The sequence below is a fragment of the Paralichthys olivaceus genome, chromosome 6 (genome assembly GCF_024713975.1).
Source record: "Paralichthys olivaceus isolate ysfri-2021 chromosome 6, ASM2471397v2, whole genome shotgun sequence".
Taxonomy (NCBI): Eukaryota; Metazoa; Chordata; class Actinopteri; order Pleuronectiformes; family Paralichthyidae; genus Paralichthys; species Paralichthys olivaceus.
The window spans coordinates 18,128,257-18,144,068 of record NC_091098.1 but is presented as its reverse complement, the minus strand read 5'-3'; the positions used below and the strand labels follow the sequence as shown (position 1 = coordinate 18,144,068).

The following is a 15,812-nucleotide window of genomic DNA, read 5'->3' as shown; positions in this document are numbered from 1 at the left end:
GGCCTTTCATGATTCATAAAGGGTAGCCTGCCACGTGACCACACCAAATTTCAGCACGTTTCGAGCAAGCAGCGCGGAGTTATTCACCCCATGGTAAATATGGGTTAGGGTTGTGATTAGGGTTAGGGTTAGGGTTGTGATTAGGGTTAGGGTTAGGAATGAATACCCATTGGAGATCAGGATATTCTTCAATAACTTTTTTTCTGTAGGTCATAGAGACTTGGAAGTTGGTTCCATCTCCACCAATGTGGGTATGCCCGATCCATTGGTACCACCCCCGAGCTTCTACGACCTTTGGAAGGGGAAGGGTTAGGGTTGTGATTTGTGTTTGATTTTTGGGTTGTGATTAGGGTTAGGGTTAGGGATGAAAACCTATAGGAGTTCAAGATATTCTTCAATAACTTTTTTTCTGAATGTCATAGAGTCTTGGAAGTTGGTTCCATCTCCACTAATGTGGCACTGCCCGATCCATTGAGACCATCCACGAGCTTCTACGACCCTCGGAAATGGTGGAGCCACCAAATCTCCCCAAAAACGTACAAGATATTTTTGAATAAACTTTGTTCCGAAAGTCCTAGAGACTTGGGCCTTTCATGATTCATAAAGGGTAGCCTGCCACGTGACCACACCAAATTTCAGCACGTTTCGAGCAAGCAGCGCGGAGTTATTCACCCTATGGTGAATATGGGTTAGGGTTGCAATTAGGGTTAGGGTTAGGGTTGTGATTAGGGTTGTGATTAGGGTTAGGGTTAGGGTTAGGGTTGTGATTAGGGTTAGGGTTAGGGCTGTGCTTAGGGTTAGGGATAGGAATGAATACCCATTGGAGATCAGGATATTCTTCAATAACTTTTTTTCTGTAGGTCATAGAGACTTGGAAGTTGGTTCCATCTCCACTAATGTGGGTATGCCCGATCCATTGGTACCACCCCCGAGCTTCTACGACCTTTGGAAGGGGAAGGGTTAGGGTTGTGATTTGTGTTTGATTTTTGGGTTGTGATTAGGGTTAGGGTTAGGGATGAAAACCTATAGGAGTTCAAGATATTCTTCAATAACTTTTTTTCTGAAGGTCATAGTCTTGGAAGTTGGTTCCATCTTAACTAATGTGGCACCGCCCGATCCATTGAGACCATCCACGAGCTTCTACGACCTTCGGAAATGGTGGAACCACCAAATCTCCCCAAAAACGTACAAGATATTTTTGAATAAACTTTGTTCCGAAAGTCCTAGAGACTTGGGCCTTTCATGATTCATAAAGGGTAGCCTGCCACGTGACCACACCGAATTTCAGCACGTTTCGAGCAAGCAGCGCGGAGTTATTCACCCTATGGTGAATATGGGTTAGGGTTGCAATTAGGGTTAGGGTTAGGGTTGTGATTAGGGTTAGGGTTAGGGTTAGGGTTAGGGTTGTGATTAGGGTTAGGGTTAGGGCTGTGCTTAGGGTTAGGGTTAGGAATGAATACCCATTGGAGATCAGGATATTCTTCAATAACTTTTTTTCTGTAGGTCATAGAGTCTTGGAAGTTGGTTCCATCTCCACTAATGTGGCACTGCCCGATCCATTGAGACCATCCCCGAGCTTCTACGACCTTCGGAAATGGTGAAACCACCAAATCTCCCCAAAAACGTACAAGATATTTTTGAATAACCTTTGTTCCGAAAGTCCTAGAGACTTGGGCCTTTCATGATTCATAAAGGGTAGCCTGCCACGTGACCACACCAAATTTCAGCACGTTTCGAGCAAGCAGCGCGGAGTTATTCACCCTATGGTGAATATGGGTTAGGGTTGCAATTAGGGTTAGGGTTAGGGTTGTGATTAGGGTTAGGGTTAGGGTTGTGATTAGGGTTAGGGTTAGGGCTGTGCTTAGGGTTAGGGTTAGGAATGAATACCCATTTGAGATCAGGATATTCTTCAATAACTTTTTTTCTGTAGGTCATAGAGATTTGGAAGTTGGTTCCATCTCCACTAATGTGGGTATGCCCGATCCATTGGTACCACCCCCGAGCTTCTACGACCTTTGGAAGGGGAATGGTTAGGGTTGTGATTTGTGTTTGATTTTTGGGTTGTGATTAGGGTTAGGGTTAGGGTTAGGGTTGTGATTAGGGTTAGGGTTAGGGTTGTGATTAGGGTTAGGGTTAGGGCTGTGCTTAGGGTTAGGGATAGGAATGAATACCCATTGGAGATCAGGATATTCTTCAATAACTTTTTTTCTGTAGGTCATAGAGTCTTGGAAGTTGGTTCCATCTCCACTAATGTGGCACTGCCCGATCCATTGAGACCATCCCCGAGCTTCTACAACCTTCGGAAATGGTGAAACCACCAAATCTCCCCAAAAACGTACAAGATATTTTTGAATAACCTTTGTTCCGAAAGTCCTAGAGACTTGGGCCTTTCATGATTCATAAAGGGTAGCCTGCCACGTGACCACACCAAATTTCAGCACGTTTCGAGCAAGCAGCGCGGAGTTATTCACCCTATGGTGAATATGGGTTAGGGTTGCAATTAGGGTTAGGGTTAGGGTTGTGATTAGGGTTAGGGTTAGGGTTGTGATTAGGGTTAGGGTTAGGGTTAGGGTTGTGATTAGGGTTAGGGTTAGGGTTAGGGTTGTGATTAGGGTTAGGGTTAGGGCTGTGCTTAGGGTTAGGGATAGGAATGAATACCCATTGGAGATCAGGATATTCTTCAATAACTTTTTTTCTGTAGGTCATAGAGACTTGGAAGTTGGTTCCATCTCCACTAATGTGGGTATGCCCGATCCATTGGTACCACCCCCGAGCTTCTACGACCTTTGGAAGGGGAAGGGTTAGGGTTGTGATTTGTGTTTGATTTTTGGGTTGTGATTAGGGTTAGGGTTAGGGATGAAAACCTATAGGAGTTCAAGATATTCTTCAATAACTTTTTTTCTGAAGGTCATAGTCTTGGAAGTTGGTTCCATCTTAACTAATGTGGCACCGCCCGATCCATTGAGACCATCCACGAGCTTCTACGACCTTCGGAAATGGTGGAACCACCAAATCTCCCCAAAAACGTACAAGATATTTTTGAATAAACTTTGTTCCGAAAGTCCTAGAGACTTGGGCCTTTCATGATTCATAAAGGGTAGCCTGCCACGTGACCACACCGAATTTCAGCACGTTTCGAGCAAGCAGCGCGGAGTTATTCACCCTATGGTGAATATGGGTTAGGGTTGCAATTAGGGTTAGGGTTAGGGTTGTGATTAGGGTTAGGGTTAGGGTTAGGGTTAGGGTTGTGATTAGGGTTAGGGTTAGGGCTGTGCTTAGGGTTAGGGTTAGGAATGAATACCCATTGGAGATCAGGATATTCTTCAATAACTTTTTTTCTGTAGGTCATAGAGTCTTGGAAGTTGGTTCCATCTCCACTAATGTGGCACTGCCCGATCCATTGAGACCATCCCCGAGCTTCTACGACCTTCGGAAATGGTGAAACCACCAAATCTCCCCAAAAACGTACAAGATATTTTTGAATAACCTTTGTTCCGAAAGTCCTAGAGACTTGGGCCTTTCATGATTCATAAAGGGTAGCCTGCCACGTGACCACACCAAATTTCAGCACGTTTCGAGCAAGCAGCGCGGAGTTATTCACCCTATGGTGAATATGGGTTAGGGTGGCAATTAGGGTTAGGGTTAGGGTTGTGATTAGGGTTAGGGTTAGGGTTGTGATTAGGGTTAGGGTTAGGGCTGTGCTTAGGGTTAGGGTTAGGAATGAATACCCATTTGAGATCAGGATATTCTTCAATAACTTTTTTTCTGTAGGTCATAGAGATTTGGAAGTTGGTTCCATCTCCACTAATGTGGGTATGCCCGATCCATTGGTACCACCCCCGAGCTTCTACGACCTTTGGAAGGGGAATGGTTAGGGTTGTGATTTGTGTTTGATTTTTGGGTTGTGATTAGGGTTAGGGTTAGGGATGAAAACCTATAGGAGTTCAAGATATTCTTCAATAACTTTTTTTCTGAAGGTCATAGAGTCTTGGAAGTTGGTTCCATCTTAACTAATGTGGCACTGCCCGATCCATTGAGACCATCCACGAGCTTCTACGTCCCTCGGAAATGGTGGAACCACCAAATCTCCCCAAAAACGTACAAGATATTTTTGAATAAACTTTGTTCCGAAAGTCCTAGAGACTTGGGCCTTTCATGATTCATAAAGGGTAGCCTGCCACGTGACCACACCAAATTTCAGCACGTTTCGAGCAAGCAGCGCGGAGTTATTCACCCCATGGTAAATATGGGTTAGGGTTGTGATTAGGGTTAGGGTTAGGGTTGTGATTAGGGTTAGGGTTAGGAATGAATACCCATTGGAGATCAGGATATTCTTCAATAACTTTTTTTCTGTAGGTCATAGAGACTTGGAAGTTGGTTCCATCTCCACCAATGTGGGTATGCCCGATCCATTGGTACCACCCCCGAGCTTCTACGACCTTTGGAAGGGGAAGGGTTAGGGTTGTGATTTGTGTTTGATTTTTGGGTTGTGATTAGGGTTAGGGTTAGGGATGAAAACCTATAGGAGTTCAAGATATTCTTCAATAACTTTTTTTCTGAATGTCATAGAGTCTTGGAAGTTGGTTCCATCTCCACTAATGTGGCACTGCCCGATCCATTGAGACCATCCACGAGCTTCTACGACCCTCGGAAATGGTGGAGCCACCAAATCTCCCCAAAAACGTACAAGATATTTTTGAATAAACTTTGTTCCGAAAGTCCTAGAGACTTGGGCCTTTCATGATTCATAAAGGGTAGCCTGCCACGTGACCACACCAAATTTCAGCACGTTTCGAGCAAGCAGCGCGGAGTTATTCACCCTATGGTGAATATGGGTTAGGGTTGCAATTAGGGTTAGGGTTAGGGTTGTGATTAGGATTAGGGTTAGGGTTGTGATTAGGGTTAGGGTTAGGGTTAGGGTTGTGATTAGGGTTAGGGTTAGGGTTAGGGTTAGGGCTGTGCTTAGGGTTAGGGATAGGAATGAATACCCATTGGAGATCAGGATATTCTTCAATAACTTTTTTTCTGTAGGTCATAGAGACTTGGAAGTTGGTTCCATCTCCACTAATGTGGGTATGCCCGATCCATTGGTACCACCCCCGAGCTTCTACGACCTTTGGAAGGTGGAAGGGTTAGGGTTGTGATTTGTGTTTGATTTTTGGGTTGTGATTAGGGTTAGGGTTAGGGATGAAAACCTATAGGAGTTCAAGATATTCTTCAATAACTTTTTTTCTGAAGGTCATAGTCTTGGAAGTTGGTTCCATCTTAACTAATGTGGCACCGCCCGATCCATTGAGACCATCCACGAGCTTCTACGACCTTCGGAAATGGTGGAACCACCAAATCTCCCCAAAAACGTACAAGATATTTTTGAATAAACTTTGTTCCGAAAGTCCTAGAGACTTGGGCCTTTCATGATTCATAAAGGGTAGCCTGCCACGTGACCACACCGAATTTCAGCACGTTTCGAGCAAGCAGCGTTGAGTTATTCACCCTATGGTGAATATGGGTTAGGGTTGCAATTAGGGTTAGGGTTAGGGTTGTGATTAGGGTTAGGGTTAGGGTTAGGGTTAGGGTTGTGATTAGGGTTAGGGTTAGGGCTGTGCTTAGGGTTAGGGTTACGAATGAATACCCATTGGAGATCAGGATATTCTTCAATAACTTTTTTTCTGTAGGTCATAGAGTCTTGGAAGTTGGTTCCATCTCCACTAATGTGGCACTGCCCGATCCATTGAGACCATCCCCGAGCTTCTACGACCTTCGGAAATGGTGAAACCACCAAATCTCCCCAAAAACGTACAAGATATTTTTGAATAACCTTTGTTCCGAAAGTCCTAGAGACTTGGGCCTTTCATGATTCATAAAGGGTAGCCTGCCACGTGACCACACCAAATTTCAGCACGTTTCGAGCAAGCAGCGCGGAGTTATTCACCCCATGGTAAATATGGGTTAGGGTTGTGATTAGGGTTAGGGTTAGGGTTGTGATTAGGGTTAGGGTTAGGAATGAATACCCATTGGAGATCAGGATATTCTTCAATAACTTTTTTTCTGTAGGTCATAGAGACTTGGAAGTTGGTTCCATCTCCACCAATGTGGGTATGCCCGATCCATTGGTACCACCCCCGAGCTTCTACGACCTTTGGAAGGGGAAGGGTTAGGGTTGTGATTTGTGTTTGATTTTTGGGTTGTGATTAGGGTTAGGGTTAGGGATGAAAACCTATAGGAGTTCAAGATATTCTTCAATAACTTTTTTTCTGAATGTCATAGAGTCTTGGAAGTTGGTTCCATCTCCACTAATGTGGCACTGCCCGATCCATTGAGACCATCCACGAGCTTCTACGACCCTCGGAAATGGTGGAGCCACCAAATCTCCCCAAAAACGTACAAGATATTTTTGAATAAACTTTGTTCCGAAAGTCCTAGAGACTTGGGCCTTTCATGATTCATAAAGGGTAGCCTGCCACGTGACCACACCAAATTTCAGCACGTTTTGAGCAAGCAGCGCGGAGTTATTCACCCTATGGTGAATATGGGTTAGGGTTGCAATTAGGGTTAGGGTTAGGGTTGTGATTAGGGTTAGGGTTAGGGTTGTGATTAGGGTTAGGGTTAGGGTTAGGGTTAGGGTTGTGATTAGGGTTAGGGTTAGGGCTGTGCTTAGGGTTAGGGTTAGGAATGAATACCCATTGGAGATCAGGATATTCTTCAATAACTTTTTTTCTGTAGGTCATAGAGTCTTGGAAGTTGGTTCCATCTCCACTAATGTGGCACTGCCCGATCCATTGAGACCATCCCCGAGCTTCTACGCCCTTCGGAAATGGTGGAACCACCAAATCTCCCCAAAAACGTACAAGATATTTTTGAATAAACTTTGTTCCGAAAGTCCTAGAGACTTGGGCCTTTCATGATTCATAAAGGGTAGCCTGCCGTGTGACCACACCGAATTTCAGCACGTTTCGAGCAAGCAGCGCAGAGTTATTCACCCTATGGTGAATATGGGTTAGGGTTGCAATTAGGGTTAGGGTTAGGGTTGTGATTAGGGTTAGGGTTAGGGTTAGGGTTGTGATTAGGGTTAGGGTTAGGGTTGTGATTAGGGTTAGGGTTAGGGCTGTGCTTAGGGTTAGGGATAGGCATGAATACCCATTGGAGATCAGGATATTCTTCAATAACTTTTTTTCTGTAGGTCATAGAGACTTGGAAGTTGGTTCCATCTCCACTAATGTGGGTATGCCCGATCCATTGGTACCACCCCCGAGCTTCTACGACCTTTGGAAGGGGAAGGGTTAGGGTTGTGATTTGTGTTTGATTTTTGGGTTGTGATTAGGGTTAGGGTTAGGGATGAAAACCTATAGGAGTTCAAGATATTCTTCAATAACTTTTTTTCTGAAGGTCATAGTCTTGGAAGTTGGTTCCATCTTAACTAATGTGGCACCGCCCGATCCATTGAGACCATCCACGAGCTTCTACGACCTTCGGAAATGGTGGAACCACCAAATCTCCCCAAAAACGTACAAGATATTTTTGAATAAACTTTGTTCCGAAAGTCCTAGAGACTTGGGCCTTTCATGATTCATAAAGGGTAGCCTGCCACGTGACCACACCGAATTTCAGCACGTTTCGAGCAAGCAGCGCGGAGTTATTCACCCTATGGTGAATATGGGTTAGGGTTGCAATTAGGGTTAGGGTTAGGGTTGTGATTAGGGTTAGGGTTAGGGTTAGGGTTAGGGTTGTGATTAGGGTTAGGGTTAGGGCTGTGCTTAGGGTTAGGGTTACGAATGAATACCCATTGGAGATCAGGATATTCTTCAATAACTTTTTTTCTGTAGGTCATAGAGTCTTGGAAGTTGGTTCCATCTCCACTAATGTGGCACTGCCCGATCCATTGAGACCATCCCCGAGCTTCTACGACCTTCGGAAATGGTGAAACCACCAAATCTCCCCAAAAACGTACAAGATATTTTTGAATAACCTTTGTTCCGAAAGTCCTAGAGACTTGGGCCTTTCATGATTCATAAAGGGTAGCCTGCCACGTGACCACACCAAATTTCAGCACGTTTCGAGCAAGCAGCGCGGAGTTATTCACCCTATGGTGAATATGGGTTAGGGTTGCAATTAGGGTTAGGGTTAGGGTTGTGATTAGGGTTAGGGTTAGGGTTGTGATTAGGGTTAGGGTTAGGGTTAGGGTTGTGATTAGGGTTAGGGTTAGGGCTGTGCTTAGGGTTAGGGTTAGGAATGAATACCCATTGGAGATCAGGATATTCTTCAATAACTTTTTTTCTGTAGGTCATAGAGTCTTGGAAGTTGGTTCCATCTCCACTAATGTGGCACTGCCCGATCCATTGAGACCATCCCCGAGCTTCTACGACCTTCGGAAATGGTGGAACCACCAAATCTCCCCAAAAACGTACAAGATATTTTTGAATAAACTTTGTTCCGAAAGTCCTAGAGACTTGGGCCTTTCATGATTCATAAAGGGTAGCCTGCCGTGTGACCACACCGAATTTCAGCACGTTTCGAGCAAGCAGCGCAGAGTTATTCACCCTATGGTGAATATGGGTTAGGGTTGCAATTAGGGTTAGGGTTAGGGTTGTGATTAGGGTTAGGGTTAGGGTTAGGGTTGTGATTAGGGTTAGGGTTAGGGTTGTGATTAGGGTTAGGGTTAGGGCTGTGCTTAGGGTTAGGGATAGGAATGAATACCCATTGGAGATCAGGATATTCTTCAATAACTTTTTTTCTGTAGGTCATAGAGTCTTGGAAGTTGGTTCCATCTCCACTAATGTGGCACTGCCCGATCCATTGAGACCATCCCCGAGCTTCTACAACCTTCGGAAATGGTGAAACCACCAAATCTCCCCAAAAACGTACAAGATATTTTTGAATAACCTTTGTTCCGAAAGTCCTAGAGACTTGGGCCTTTCATGATTCATAAAGGGTAGCCTGCCACGTGACCACACCAAATTTCAGCACGTTTCGAGCAAGCAGCGCGGAGTTATTCACCCTATGGTGAATATGGGTTAGGGTTGCAATTAGGGTTAGGGTTAGGGTTGTGATTAGGGTTAGGGTTGTGATTAGGGTTAGGGTTAGGGTTAGGGTTGTGATTAGGGTTAGGGTTAGGGCTGTGCTTAGGGTTAGGGTTAGGAATGAATACCCATTGGAGATCATGATATTCTTCAATAACTTTTTTTCTATAGGTCATAGAGTCTTGGAAGTTGGTTCCATCTCCACTAATGTGGCACTGCCCGATCCATTGAGACCATCCCCGAGCTTCTACGACCTTCGGAAATGGTGAAACCACCAAATCTCCCCAAAAACGTACAAGATATTTTTGAATAAACTTTGTTCCGAAAGTCCTAGAGACTTGGGCCTTTCATGATTCATAAAGGGTAGCCTGCCATGTGACCACACCAAATTTCAGCACGTTTCGAGCAAGCAGCGCGGAGTTATTCACCCCATGGTAAATATGGGTTAGGGTTGTGATTAGGGTTAGGGTTAGGGTTGTGATTAGGGTTAGGGTTAGGGTTGTGATTAGGGTTAGGGTTAGGAATGAATACCCATTGGAGATCAGGATATTCTTCAATAACTTTTTTTCTGTAGGTCATAGAGACTTGGAAGTTGGTTCCATCTCCACCAATGTGGGTATGCCCGATCCATTGGTACCACCCCCGAGCTTCTACGACCTTTGGAAGGGGAAGGGTTAGGGTTGTGATTTGTGTTTGATTTTTGGGTTGTGATTAGGGTTAGGGTTAGGGTTAGGGTTGTGATTAGGGTTAGGGTTAGGGTTAGGGTTGTGATTAGGGTTAGGGTTAGGGTTAGGGTTAGGGTTGTGATTAGGGTTAGGGTTGTGATTAGGGTTAGGGTTAGGGCTGTGCTTAGGGTTAGGGTTAGGAATGAATACCCATTGGAGATCAGGATATTCTTCAATAACTTTTTTTCTGTAGGTCATAGAGACTTGGAAGTTGGTTCCATCTTAACTAATGTGGCACCGCCCAATCCATTGAGACCATCCACGAGCTTCTACGACCTTCGGAAATGGTGAAAGCACCAAATCTCCCCAAAAACGTACAAGATATTTTTGAATAACCTTTGTTCCGAAAGTCCTAGAGACTTGGGCCTTTCATGATTCATAAAGGGTAGCCTTCCACGTAACCACACCAAATTTCAGCACGTTTCGAGCAAGCAGCGCGGAGTTATTCACCCTATGGTGAATATGGGTTAGGGTTGCAATTAGGGTTAGGGTTAGGGTTGTGATTAGGGTTAGGGTTAGGGTTGTGATTAGGGTTAGGGTTAGGGCTGTGCTTAGGGTTAGGGTTAGGAATGAATACCCATTGGAGATCAGGATATTCTTCAATAACTTTTTTTCTGTATGTCATAGAGATTTGGAAGTTGGTTCCATGTCCACTAATGTGGGTATGCCCGATCCATTGGTACCACCCCCGAGCTTCTACGACCTTTGGAAGGGGAACGGTTAGGGTTGTGATTTGTGTTTGATTTTTGGGTTGTGATTAGGGTTAGGGTTAGGGATGAAAACCTATAGGAGTTCAAGATATTCTTCAATAACTTTTTTTCTGAAGGTCATAGAGTCTTGGAAGTTGGTTCCATCTCCACTAATGTGGCACTGCCCGATCCATTGAGACCATCCACGAGCTTCTATGACCTTCGGAAATGGTGAAACCACCAAATCTCCCCAAAAACGTACAAGATATTTTTGAATAACCTTTGTTCCGAAAGTCCTAGAGACTTGGGCCTTTCATGATTCATAAAGGGTAGCCTGCCACGTGACCACACCAAATTTCAGCACGTTTTGAGCAAGCAGCGCGGAGTTATTCACCCTATGGTGAATATGGGTTAGGGTTGCAATTAGGGTTAGGGTTAGGGTTGTGATTAGGGTTAGGGTTAGGGTTGTGATTAGGGTTAGGGTTAGGGTTAGGGTTGTGATTAGGGTTAGGGTTAGGGCTGTGCTTAGGGTTAGGGTTAGGAATGAATACCCATTGGAGATCAGGATATTCTTCAATAACTTTTTTTCTGTAGGTCATAGAGACTTGGAAGTTGGTTCCATCTCCACTAATGTGGGTATGCCCGATCCATTGGTACCACCCCCGAGCTTCTACGACCTTTGGAAGGGGAAGGGTTAGGGTTGTGATTTGTGTTCGATTTTTGGGTTGTGATTAGGGTTAGGGTTAGGGATGAAAACCTATAGGAGTTCAAGATATTCTTCAATAACTTTTTTTCTGAAGGTCATAGAGTCTTGGAAGTTGGTTCCATCTTAACTAATGTGGCACCGCCCGATCCATTGAGACCATCCACGAGCTTCTACGACCTTCGGAAATGGTGGAACCACCAAATCTCCCCAAAAACGTACAAGATATTTTTGAATAAACTTTGTTCCGAAAGTCCTAGAGACTTGGGCCTTTCATGATTCATAAAGGGTAGCCTGCCACGTGACCACACCGAATTTCAGCACGTTTCGAGCAAGCAGCGCGGAGTTATTCACCCTATGGTGAATATGGGTTAGGGTTGCAATTAGGGTTAGGGTTAGGGTTGTGATTAGGGTTAGGGTTAGGGTTGTGATTAGGGTTAGGGTTAGGGCTAGGGCTGTGCTTAGGGTTAGGGTTAGGAATGAATACCCATTGGAGATCAGGATATTCTTCAATAACTTTTTTTCTGTAGGTCATAGAGTCTTGGAAGTTGGTTCCATCTCCACTAATGTGGGTATGCCCGATCCATTGGTACCACCCCCGAGCTTCTACGACCTTCGGAAATGGTGAAACCACCAAATCTCCCCAAAAACGTACAAGATATTTTTGAATAAACTTTGTTCCGAAAGTCCTAGAGACTTGGGCCTTTCATGATTCATAAAGGGTAGCCTGCCACGTGACCACACCAAATTTCAGCACGTTTCGAGCAAGCAGCGCGGAGTTATTCACCCCATGGTAAATATGGGTTAGGGTTGTGATTAGGGTTAGGGTTAGGGTTGTGATTAGGGTTAGGGTTAGGGTTGTGATTAGGGTTAGGGTTAGGAATGAATACCCATTGGAGATCAGGATATTCTTCAATAACTTTTTTTCTGTAGGTCATAGAGACTTGGAAGTTGGTTCCATCTCCACTAATGTGGGTATGCCCGATCCATTGGTACCACCCCCGAGCTTCTACGACCTTTGGAAGGGGAAGGGTTAGGGTTGTGATTTGTGTTTGATTTTTGGGTTGTGATTAGGGTTAGGGTTAGGGATGAAAACCTATAGGAGTTCAAGATATTCTTCAATAACTTTTTTTCTGAAGGTCATAGAGTCTTGGAAGTTGGTTCCATCTTAACTAATGTGGCACCGCCCGATCCATTGAGACCATCCACGAGCTTCTACGACCTTCGGAAATGGTGAAACCACCAAATCTCCCCAAAAACGTACAAGATATTTTTGAATAACCTTTGTTCCGAAAGTCCTAGAGACTTGGGCCTTTCATGATTCATAAAGGGTAGCCTGCCACGTGACCACACCAAATTTCAGCACGTTTCGAGCAAGCAGCGCGGAGTTATTCACCCTATGGTGAATATGGGTTAGGGTTGCAATTAGGGTTAGGGTTAGGGTTGTGATTAGGGTTAGGGTTAGGGTTGTGATTAGGGTTAGGGTTAGGGCTGTGCTTAGGGTTAGGGTTAGGAATGAATACCCATTGGAGATCAGGATATTCTTCAATAACTTTTTTTCTGTATGTCATAGAGATTTGGAAGTTGGTTCCATCTCCACTAATGTGGGTATGCCCGATCCATTGGTACCACCCCCGAGCTTCTACGACCTTTGGAAGGGGAACGGTTAGGGTTGTGATTTGTGTTTGATTTTTGGGTTGTGATTAGGGTTAGGGTTAGGGATGAAAACCTATAGGAGTTCAAGATATTCTTCAATAACTTTTTTTCTGAAGGTCATAGAGTCTTGGAAGTTGGTTCCATCTCCACTAATGTGGCACTGCCCGATCCATTGAGACCATCCACGAGCTTCTACGACCTTCGGAAATGGTGAAACCACCAAATCTCCCCAAAAACGTACAAGATATTTTTGAATAACCTTTGTTCCGAAAGTCCTAGAGACTTGGGCCTTTCATGATTCATAAAGGGTAGCCTGCCACGTGACCACACCAAATTTCAGCACGTTTCGAGCAAGCAGCGCGGAGTTATTCACCCCATGGTAAATATGGGTTAGGGTTGTGATTAGGGTTAGGGTTAGGGTTGAGATTAGGGTTAGGGTTAGGGTTGTGATTAGGGTTAGGGTTAGGAATGAATACCCATTGGAGATCAGGATATTCTTCAATAACTTTTTTTCTGTAGGTCATAGAGACTTGGAAGTTGGTTCCATCTCCACCAATGTGGGTATGCCCGATCCATTGGTACCACCCCCGAGCTTCTACGACCTTTGGAAGGGGAAGGGTTAGGGTTGTGATTTGTGTTTGATTTTTGGGTTGTGATTAGGGTTAGGGTTAGGGTTAGGGTTGTGATTAGGGTTAGGGTTAGGGTTAGGGTTGTGATTAGGGTTAGGGTTAGGGCTGTGCTTAGGGTTAGGGTTAGGAATGAATACCCATTGGAGATCAGGATATTCTTCAATAACTTTTTTTCTGTAGGTCATAGAGACTTGGAAGTTGGTTCCATCTCCACTAATGTGGGTATGCCCGATCCATTGGTACCACCCCCGAGCTTCTACGACCTTTGGAAGGGGAAGGGTTAGGGTTGTGATTTGTGTTTGATTTTTGGGTTGTGATTAGGATTAGGGTTAGGGATGAAAACCTATAGGAGTTCAAGATATTCTTCAATAACTTTTTTGCTGAAGGTCATAGAGTCTTGGAAGTTGGTTCCATCCTAACTAATGTGGCACCGCCCGATCCATTGAGACCATCCACGAGCTTCTACGACCTTCGGAAATGGTGGAACCACCAAATCTCCCCAAAAACGTACAAGATATTTTTGAATAAACTTTGTTCCGAAAGTCCTAGAGACTTGGGCCTTTCATGATTCATAAAGGGTAGCCTGCCACGTGACCACACCGAATTTCAGCACGTTTCGAGCAAGCAGCGCGGAGTTATTCACCCTATGGTGAATATGGGTTAGGGTTGCAATTAGGGTTAGGGTTAGGGTTGTGATTAGGGTTAGGGTTAGGGTTGTGATTAGGGTTAGGGTTAGGGCTGTGCTTAGGGTTAGGGTTAGGAATGAATACCCATTGGAGATCAGGATATTCTTCAATAACTTTTTTTCTGTAGGTCATAGAGTCTTGGAAGTTGGTTCCATCTCCACTAATGTGGCACTGCCCGATCCATTGAGACCATCCCCGAGCTTCTACGACCTTCGGAAATGGTGAAACCACCAAATCTCCCCAAAAACGTACAAGATATTTTTGAATAACCTTTGTTCCGAAAGTCCTAGAGACTTGGGCCTTTCATGATTCATAAAGGGTAGCCTGCCACGTGACCACACCAAATTTCAGCACGTTCCGAGCAAGCAGCGCGGAGTTATTCACCCTATGGTGAATATGGGTTAGGGTTGCAATTAGGGTTAGGGTTAGGGTTGTGATTAGGGTTAGGGTTAGGGTTGTGATTAGGGTTAGGGTTAGGGCTGTGCTTAGGGTTAGGGTTAGGAATGAATACCCATTGGAGATCAGGATATTCTTCAATAACTTTTTTTCTGTAGGTCATAGAGATTTGGAAGTTGGTTCCATCTCCACTAATGTGGGTATGCCCGATCCATTGGTACCACCCCCGAGCTTCTACGACCTTTGGAAGGGGAACGGTTAGGGTTGTGATTTGTGTTTGATTTTTGGGTTGTGATTAGGGTTAGGGTTAGGGATGAAAACCTATAGGAGTTCAAGATATTCTTCAATAACTTTTTTTCTGAAGGTCATAGAGTCTTGGAAGTTGGTTCCATCTCCACTAATGTGGCACTGCCCGATCCATTGAGACCATCCACGAGCTTCTACGACCCTCGGAAATGGTGGAACCACCAAATCTCCCCAAAAACGTACAAGATATTTTTGAATAAACTTTGTTCCGAAAGTCCTAGAGACTTGGGCCTTTCATGATTCATAAAGGGTAGCCTGCCACGTGACCACACCGAATTTCAGAACGTTTCGAGCAAGCAGCGCAGAGTTATTCACCCTATGGTGAATATGGGTTAGGGTTGCAATTAGGGTTAGGGTTAGGGTTGTGATTAGGGTTAGGGTTAGGGTTGTGATTAGGGTTAGGGTTAGGGCTGTGCTTAGGGTTAGGGTTAGGAATGAATACCCATTGGAGATCAGGATATTCTTCAATAACTTTTTTTCTGTAGGTCATAGAGATTTGGAAGTTGGTTCCATCTCCACTAATGTGGGTATGCCCGATCCATTGGTACCACCCCCGAGCTTCTACGACCTTTGGAAGGGGAACGGTTAGGGTTGTGATTTGTGTTTGATTTTTGGGTTGTGATTAGGGTTAGGGTTAGGGATGAAAACCTATAGGAGTTCAAGATATTCTTCAATAACTTTTTTTCTGAAGGTCATAGAGTCTTGGAAGTTGGTTCCATCTCCACTAATGTGGCACTGCCCGATCCATTGAGACCATCCACGAGCTTCTACGACCCTCGGAAATGGTGGAACCACCAAATCTCCCCAAAAACGTACAAGATATTTTTGAATAAACTTTGTTCCGAAAGTCCTAGAGACTTGGGCCTTTCATGATTCATAAAGGGTAGCCTGCCACGTGACCACACCGAATTTCAGCACGTTTCGAGCAAGCAGCGCGGAGTTATTCACCCTATGGTGAATATGGGTTAGGGTTGCAATTAGGGTTAGGGTTAGGGTTGTGATTAG

At 44.6% G+C, this 15,812-nt stretch overlaps 1 protein-coding gene across 1 annotated transcript in view; it reads left to right on the top strand.

The window, feature by feature from the left end:
• Positions 1-15,812, top strand: part of opn7b (opsin 7, group member b) — a 362,302-nt gene that overhangs the window by 269,542 nt on the left and 76,948 nt on the right. The window lies entirely within an intron of this gene.